A 9,636-nucleotide genomic window follows, 5' to 3' on the forward strand; every position below is an offset into this window, starting at 1 on the left:
AGAAATATATTGATATTTCTCAATATTAATGGAAGCTTGAGATCTTATATCTTCTAATTCCTTCATCATCTTTTCATTCTTGTTTTCTAATTTCTTGATTTTCAATTTTTTTATTTTACAGCAAGTTTTTGAGATTCCTATTCTTTTATTATAGTTTCATTCTTATTTTTCAATGATGTGTATCTTTTTGTCTAATTAACTAGAATCTTATGAACTTTGAATAGTTCACTTTGTAGTTCTTCATAAGATGACATACTTTCATCATTGGTTTCGTCGGATGAATCACTACTATAATCATTAAATGATTTGGATGAGGAGCTTTGTCCTTCATCATCGTCCCATGCCTTATAGCAAACAACCTCTTGATCACTTGATTCACTTTCTGAACTACTTGTACTAATATTATCCCATGTAGTGGCTTTCATTGCCCATTTCTTTTTCTTTTTGGAATCTTTTTTAAGTTGTGGACAATTCGGTTTTATGTGTCTAACTTTTTTGCAATTATAGCATGTAGGTGGTTCTTTCTTTGTTTTCCTTTTACTGATTTCCTTTTCTTCTTCTTCATTTGATTTTGAGTTCCAAATTTTTCTTGTAAATTTATTCTTCCTTCTAAGAATTTTTGCAAGTTTCTTGGATATGAAGGCTATTTCATTTTCATCCATCTCTTCTTCTTTATCACTACAGTTTTCATTTGATGCTTTAAAAGCAATGGATTCCTGAGCTTTAGATTTTTCACTTCTTTCATTCATAGTCATCTCATACGTGAAAGGGGATCCCATGAGTTCATCTAGTGAGGTAGTCTTAAGGTTTCTACCTTCTGTTATGGAGCTTTTGGTTCCCACACGGGTGGAAGTCCTCTAAGGATTTTATGTATCATCTCATAGGTAGAATATGTTTTCCCCAAAGCGTTTAATGAGTTTATGATATGTGTAAACCTAGTGTACATGTTTGTGATGGTTTCATCAAGATTCATCCTAAAGGCTTCGTATTCACAAGTCAACATATCGATTCTATTGTCTCTAACATCTACGGTACCTTCGTAGGTTACTTCAAGTTTATCCCAAATTTCCTTTGCAATTTTACAAGCCATAACTCTATTGAATTGATTGATGTCAAGTGCACAATATTGGACATTTATAGCACTAGAGTTGACTTGCAGCATTTTATGGTCTATTTCGGTCATCTCTTTTTCTTCCTTAGGAACCTATTTTCCGTCTACTAGTTTGGTAGGAATTAAGTCACCATTTGTGACAACATTCCAAACTTTCCAATCCATAGTTTGAAGATAAATCCTCATTCGTTGTTTCCAAAAGGTGTAATTAAGTTCACAAAAGATAGGTGGTCTAGTTGAGGATTGACTCTCTCCAAAGGGAGCTACTCCTACATGTGCCATGTAGATCTTTATATAACTACTTTTTAAGATTTGTTATAACACGACTCTGATACCAATTGAAATTCAAGGTGTAACCCCAAGAGAGGGGTGAATTGGGTTATTAAAATTTTCTATTAATTATTTTCAAGAATTTTCAACCTCTTGTTAATTTATCGAATACACAACAAAAATTAAGTTATTTAATCGATCCAAAAACCAATAATCAATCAATCAAATAACCAATCAACAACTAAACAATCAACCGCAGAATACCAATTCAAGATATGATATGTAGCTCTTTGGCAATTTTCAGCTTTTGCAAGAACTCAACGTAGAGTTTGTTTGTAGCCCTATGAATATATGTTTGTTTCAAGCCCTGTAGTGAATGAAATTGTTTGCACTCTCTCAACTAAGATTTTAGCAAATGATTAAACAACGTACTCCCTTTTGGGTTTCCGCAAAAGTTTAATCAAACGTACTTTCTTAAGTTAAGAGTCTTCTTAATCTCGGTTTTTAATTTTCAGCAACCTGCACTTTGCATACACACAACACAATGTATATATATGCTGAAAGTAAAGAGAAGGGTAAGAGTGAGACCGAGATTTTTACGAGGTTTGGCTTATCCCTAGCTTATGTTCTCGCCTTAGGCTAATACCACCTAAGGATTCCACTATAGCACTCCTTTCTGGGCGGAGCAAACCTTTATAAATCCCTTCTTAAAGGTAAAGCCCCCTCTCCAAGCGAGTCCTCCTTCAATATGCTAGAGCAACGACTCTCCAAGTGATACCCCACGCTCGGTACAACGATCCAACAACCTGGACCGTTAAAGAAACTACAAGACAAGAACAAATTCTTTGTGTACAAGAGATGCTCTCACATAGAGCTGGTTAGTATAATTGAAATCACTAATATACTTCAAAGTAAATATCAATATGGAATGAAATTGAAGCTCAAAAGAATTTATCATTGGGATCTTCTTTCTTTGATTGAAAGATTCAGAATTTTTGCTCAATTTCAATGATTAAATCTCAGCAATACTTTAGTAGCAAAACTTCAGCAAGGATGTGTGCAAGAGAGCCTTTGAAGATTGAAAGTAAAGAGAGCTTGATTGCTGATTTTTAATTCTTGGTATAGTTTGATTTGCTAAAACATGTATTTATAGGCTCATAAAGGTATTTTCGTGTTGCCCAAGATTACTTGGAGTATTTCCCAAGTTTTTATGAAATTTGGGGCACAAGAAACTTAAGTTTGAATTTTAAAACATTTAAAAATTATAGCTGTGAACAGTGTTCAATAGACTGAAGTATGAGGTTCAGTCTTCTGAAGTTTTTTAAAACGCTGAAAAACTAATTGGAAATAGGGTCAGTCGACTGGGTTGTCATGGTTAGTCTTCTGAGGCTATACTGACTCTTCAGGATTTCATTAGGAAATTCTTTACTAGACTGAACTTAATCTTTAGTCTTCTGAGGAAATTCTTCAGTCTTCTAAGGATAAATTTCAGTCGTATGGGCAGTTAAAATTCTGGTTTTTCAATTTTAGTTTTCAAAAACTCTTTGCTCCCTTACTTTGATTTATAAAAACTTTATTCGGGGTTTTGTAAAATAAAGTCTCTAAGTCTACAATGACCCCTAAAGAGCTTTATGTATTCATATTGAAATTGTTTGAAGTACTTACATAAAAACTTCCTAATACTTTGGCATTCTAAGCACTTAAGTCTTCATGCTTGTATTTCTTTGACTTCATATTGTCTTCAAGCTTCAATATACTTTAAGCTTTTAGCAAGTTCTCTTTAATATTCATGCTCTCATGATTTTCAAGTTTTGTTAGATCATCTTTGAATCCATGCCTTAATATTCTTTAAGCCTCATTTGATCATCTTTCTTTGGAGTATATGCTTTCAATGATCCTTATGAGCACTCGACCTTGTATTCACTTACTTGAGTCCTGAAATATCATCACTTAACCAAATATGTTAAGTTCCTATGATTTGTTATCATCAAAATAAGATTTTAAGCCTTATAAGGTCAACATTATGATAAAGTTGTTTTGCGACATTGCGAGCCGAGCTTGTTCAGGGCATTATGCTTACCTATGACCGCTTGTCTCATGCATTTGGGATAGGTTTCCATCATGTAAATACTAGTGTAGGGTTATTTTTAGAGATAATTTTTACCTAGGCTAAAGAGGGGAGTATGACTCCTTGATCATATTGATGTTTCCTAGTGTCAAAGTGAGAATTGCATAGAAAGCTCTTTAGGGGAGGGTGAGTGTTCATCAACTTATAAAAGTCACTAGCTATTGCTAACGTGTTTAGCCTACTCGCTTCCCTCGCTGAACACACATTGTTAATAGAGGTATTAATACGTTGCTTCAATGTTTACATCTTAAGTGTCATTGCTTTCATAAGTTGCTTATTGCGTCCACTTATATTTTCTTGAATGACAATAAAAGCATTCCATTGGTGAATTGTAGTAAACACTAGGCTGCCTAGTTAAACAATAAGGCTTTAGCTAGCGTCGCATAGTCCTTTCACAAAGGTGTGAAATATTCGGCTGGTGACATTTGGTATTCGAGCTTGTTTAGTTGCTACGTGAATTCAGTTGACTTTGTTGTGGGATTGGTAAAGCTTTGGTAAATGACCATGTCGACTAATGCCCAGAGAATTGATGTGCTGGAAGCACAGGTTGAGACGACAGCTAACAATGTAGCCATAGAGATGGTCCGACTGATGGAACGTGTTGATGAATTGGAGGGATCACAAAAGCATCAACAAAGTTCAATGGTGGAAATGTCAGAGGACTTTCACCACACTGTGGAGACCTTGCAAGCTCAAATAGCTTATCTGACTGCAAAGATAAATGTGATGATTCTTGCTATGAGAAACTCTAACACTCCAGGGTTAGCAAGACCAAGGTACTAGAATGCAGGATGTATGGGGCTGCCCGTGATGCCAAGGAGTTGGAAAACTTCTCGTTTGATATGGAACATTACTTTTACACTTCGAGGATGGACTCAGAACATGTAAAAGTAAATACTCCCACTATGTACTTGGTTGTTGACGCCTAACTATGGTGGCGTACTAAGTACAGTGAAATTGAGAATGGACGTTGTGTAGTGGATTGTTGGACAGACTTGAAGAAAGAGCTCAAGACCCAATTCTTTCCTGAAAATGTTGAGTACAATACTAGGAGGAAGTTGAGAGACCTCAAGCGTACTGGGTCAATCAGGGAATACATGAAATAATTTTCTGCTTTGATGTTGGATATCAGGGACATGTCGATAAAGGACAAGTTGATCTATTTTCTTGAGGGGTTGAAAATGTGAGCAAGGATAAAACTTCATAGGCAAAGAGTTCAATACTTGTCTACCGCACAAGCTACCGCAGAACACTTGATTGACTACGTTGGTGATAATATCACTTCATCCAAAGAGAGTGGTGTATGTGGAAAGAGCCGAAAGTCTTTTAAGAAGGCGAAACCCGAAAGTGGGGGAACCGATTATAACGCATCAACTTCAAAAGAAGCTTCATCGTCTCGAGGGTTCAACACACCTAATGGAAAACATAAAATTTCATGCTACTTATGTCGAGACCCTCACAGAGTTGTTGAGTGCCCTCATAAGGCATCGCTCAAACCCCATCTTTGTCTCCCTCTCTGCGGTATTCATGACCGATAGTCATGTTGCCAATACTCCCACTCACACACTCTCCGCCTTATCAACCTCCAAAGAAAATAAAAAAAGGTGGTAAGCATGTCTCTGAACTGACACGTGAGCAATTTTAACTGAGGGACGTCATTTTTGGATAGAAAGAGGGAGATTGGATCAATGTCATAGTTAAGTGATCTCGATGCACTAAGAAAAAAAAAAAATTAATGTCTTGCTTATTTTAATCAATAGTTCAGTGGCCATGGCCACGGGTGCATTTAATCCATTATTTGCATAACCACATTAGCTGGAACAATAAGCTTACTGGCAGTATCCACTTTATCAGGCAGTAAAGAGTCCATACCCTAGCCGTTAAATGTCATTTTTTTTTTGCTAGGTTCGTACTAGCATAATTTAAGTTCTTTTAAGAAAAGAAGACATGTCATGAGTGCACATGTATCAATAATCTCTCTTCTATGAACTTTTTTTTTTGGGTAGTGTTTCTTGTTAGAATAGATCTCTGACCTAATGAAATCTAAACAGTCCTATGATGTTTTATATCTCACTTCAATTTACTTGGGTGGTGGTCATGATTGGAACATACATGAGTTTCATCATGACTAGGTGATGTAGGGCAGTGGGGAGAGGAGAGGGAGAGAGAGACAGGAAGAGATTAAAATTTTGTTTATTTATTTTTTGTTTAGCTAGTTTGTTAATCTTGCATCTCATCTTCCTCAATTCCGCATTTTCACCGACTCTATTAAATAATGCTCAATTCATTGGTTAACATTCTGAAATAGGAAAGCTAAAACAATTGTGAAAACAATAATTATTTTGGGAAACATTACATGGAAGCGTTAAAAAAATCTGCTAGCTAATATACTCTGGGGGAATTAAATGCTGTATGATTTGCTTGTTAGTCATTTAAATCTCGGTGTTAGGAATAAAATGGCCTTTGTTACAATTGCTGAAGTTTGTGATGCAAATCCCCAACTTATTATGAGTGGTGAGCTTCGAACGCTTAAGCCGATTTTCCAGATATACGGTCGGCGCCAAGTCTTCTGTGGACCTATAGTTACCCTCAAAGTGTTTGAAGACACTTTGAAGACCCATTTTGGTTCGTGAGTTTCTTGAGGAAATGGGCAATGGTAGAGTTCTCGTTGTTGATGGGGGAGGAAGTAAGGGGTGTGCGATATTGTGGGGCAATCTTGTGGTACAAGCTTAGAATAATTGATGGGCGGGTACAATGGTCAATGGCTGTGTGAGGGATGTTGACGAGATAAATGGGCGTGATATTGGAGTGAGAGCTTTGATTTCAAATCCAATGAAAGCTAACAAGGGGACTGGGGAGAAGCATGTTCCAATTAGCATTGCCGGCACTAGAATATGCGATGGAGAGTGGCTTTGTGCAGACACAGATGAAATTCTAATTTCTCGAACTGTCTGAGCGTTCTTCCTTACAAATGCCATTAAGTTGTCTGTGTAATGCTTTTGTTTGTAGACTCTGTTCTTGAGCTCATGTTTGGAACGTTTGGCAAAAAAAAAATTTGCCTCTCCGTTTATATGCTTCTTCATTCAGAGTGATGCTACTTCAATAGAAACTCTAGCTCTCAAAAAGGGCTGCTGCTTTTTGTGAAAGATTTGGGTTTGCAAGAAGATTTGCTTGGAGGTTTTGCTTCTGTTTGGAACCACTCTAAAAGAAATTCATACACTGATCTGTCATATGTCAGCTTTAACCACTTCAGCAGCAGTCTGGTATCGTTGCCACCTCCACTTGTATGGCCTAAAATAATTCATCTTTGCTTGTACCATCAACAATTTATTTTCATTTTGACCCAATCATTATACTGGCATTTCACTCTGGCATCTTTTTCATTTTTGCTGGCCGCTGGACCTTGTAATATTTTTATTTCTTTACCAACTTTAGGAATAATTTGTTGCGAATTTTGTTTTTTACTTTTTTAGAACAACTAATATATCTGTGACAAGTAGGAGTCTGAAATAATAGTTTTCCTATATAAAAAAGTAAAGACTGCTCATACTATAACAACTTTCCCCTATATTTTTAGAATCACTAAAAAGCGGGAATTGTTGTGATTTGGACACTTTCAGAATCACAGAAACAAGAAAATTGCCAAGGTAGAGACAAGCATATTTTTAATATTAAAATGCACATCCCACTCATCTTAATATTATTGAACTTCGAAGAGAGTTTGTCGTCAAAGAAGAATAATTGCGTGTAATGAAGGTGTTGCATTAAACCTAAGCTAGGTGAAATAAGATCATTTAGTTGTGTTAATATAAATTGTAATTAAGCAAAACAAATTATCTACACAACAATTTTGGTGTTGACATGAGTTTTACGGCCAACACATTTTAATCTTGTATTAATCTCGCCCCTATTTCTTATAAGGAAGAGTTTTGCCCTTATTCTCATTACGTTAAATTTGTCAAGAATGCTATTATAACTCTAATACTTAATTTATAAGAAATATGAATTTTAATCGAGAGCGTCAAACTTACACTCCTAATGCAACAAGATAAATTTTGCTTACACAATATAATGAAAAAAAAAAATATTTCTTACAATCACCATATAATCCACTATTTTACTTTTCTTATTGAGACCAATTATAGAATCTTTGATTTTAGGTTGGGTATCCTCGTATGTGACCCATGATTGTATGGGCTTCAATCACATCCTCCTCATGGCCTATTCCAAATCCTTTCTTTTCCTAAGAGCCTAAAACTTAGTTCATGAATTTACAAAGTATTTACAATATCTTATATAATTCATATTAACGATATCACTAAATAAATAATATCACAATATAGTATGCTTTGCTATGCGTTTGGATTTATCATTTATGATACTACTTACAACATTACTATCACAATGAATTAAGATAAGCTATATTATTTTTAAAAAAAAAATTAATTTCATATGACATATCTCTCGGCCAATTTACTTCCTTACTAGCAGAAGTTAGTCCAAGCTAAAGCAACAAGCTTAGCTGCAATGCTTGACTCAGCAATTATTACTATTTTTTTTTGAAAAAAAATTATAGTAAATAACATCACCACCTAAATAAAACATATGATGGAGAGGGAATCATATGATGAAGTATCCAATTGGCATCATAAAAGTATTTAAGCATAATAGAATACCTTTTATAGAACAGATTAGTACTAACTAAATATTTCATTATGCATTCAAGAGCATGTCAATTTATATTTGGGTTGATGGTAAATATGCTATTAAGTACTTCTACATATGTCATATCAAGTCTAGTTTCAATTGCTTCATTCTCACTCTCAATAGAAGATAAATTAACATTTGAATCAAGACTAGAAACATGCATTATAAGAGTCGTATTTATTTTAATGTTTCTCAATATAGTGTGACTAAAAAAAGAAAACGCCATCACACTTTCTCGTAATTTTGATACCTAGAAAACACTAACCTCACTTGGATCTTTCATTTCGAAATACCCTTTAAGCATATCTTTTGTTTCATTAACCAAGAATTAGCAAGTTATGTGCATATAAGCTAACAATAAGAGTGATTCTTTCCAACATTTTTAATTAAATACACTTGTCAAACTCTTTTATTTTGTAATCTTTTCAAATCATATAGGAATCAAACCTTTTATGCAATTGTGTTAGGACCAATTTAAGCTGAAGAGTTTCTTTAAATAATTAGTTTGTTTTCATAGCCAAGCTCTACAAAACTTTTAGTTTGGTCCAATTCCTTTATCTACCTAGATCTCTATGTAAAAATAATAATAATAATTTTCATACCCATTTATGAATTTGTAAAATCATATATTGCAACAATTATAATTAATAATCTAATACACATTCTTATTGAAATTGGATAAAAAAGTATATAAAAATAAATAAGGAATTTTTTTTTGTTTAAAACCTTTGGCTGCAAGATATAATTTGTAAATTCCAATTTCACTCCATATCCGATACAACGTCATACATGTTAATGTATATATATATATATATATATATATATATATATATATATATATATATATATATATATATATATATGTATTTTATATATATTAATATCAAGTTTTTTCCCGTTTATCTTTTTTTTTTAATATCCCTTCAAAGGCACTTAAAAATTGAGTTTTTTCTCGTTTTATTATTAAAAATAAATAAAATATTAAATAATACTTTGATTGGGAAAAAAATTCTCAAACTAATGCTCGCATAATCTTGCAGCTTGATGTTGCGAGATTTAAACTGATGAACCACTAAGAAGGTGACGCATGGCACGGAGGGGAGCAAATCTCGCAGCTTGGTGCTGCGAGATTTAAAGCTAGCAGCTAGCGAGAAGGTGACGCGTGGAATGTGCCTTTGCAAATCTCGCAGCACCAACCTGCGAGATTTGCTGCGTAGAAGATTACTGAGCTGACGTGTGGCAAATCTCGCAAGTTGGTCTTGCAAGATTTGCTTCGCTCATTCTTCAACCCCTTTCTGCTTCATTTTTCTTCGTGTTGTAGAGCAAAGACAGAGGCTTCGCGTTGCAGGTTACCGTTGGCGAAGGACCATTGCTGGGTTGTCGTTGCTAGCAGGAGTTGCTTGAGGAGGAAGATTATAAA

General features: G+C 34.5%; 1 pseudogene; it reads left to right on the forward strand.

The window, feature by feature from the left end:
• The window catches only part of LOC131153865 (putative 4-hydroxy-4-methyl-2-oxoglutarate aldolase 2), a 48,128-nt pseudogene extending 41,664 nt beyond the window's left edge, over positions 1-6,464 (forward strand).
• The last annotated feature ends 3,172 nt before the right edge of the window (positions 6,465-9,636 follow it).

This window comes from Malania oleifera, chromosome 4 (genome assembly GCF_029873635.1).
Source record: "Malania oleifera isolate guangnan ecotype guangnan chromosome 4, ASM2987363v1, whole genome shotgun sequence".
In the NCBI taxonomy this organism is placed as follows: domain Eukaryota; kingdom Viridiplantae; phylum Streptophyta; class Magnoliopsida; order Santalales; family Ximeniaceae; genus Malania; species Malania oleifera.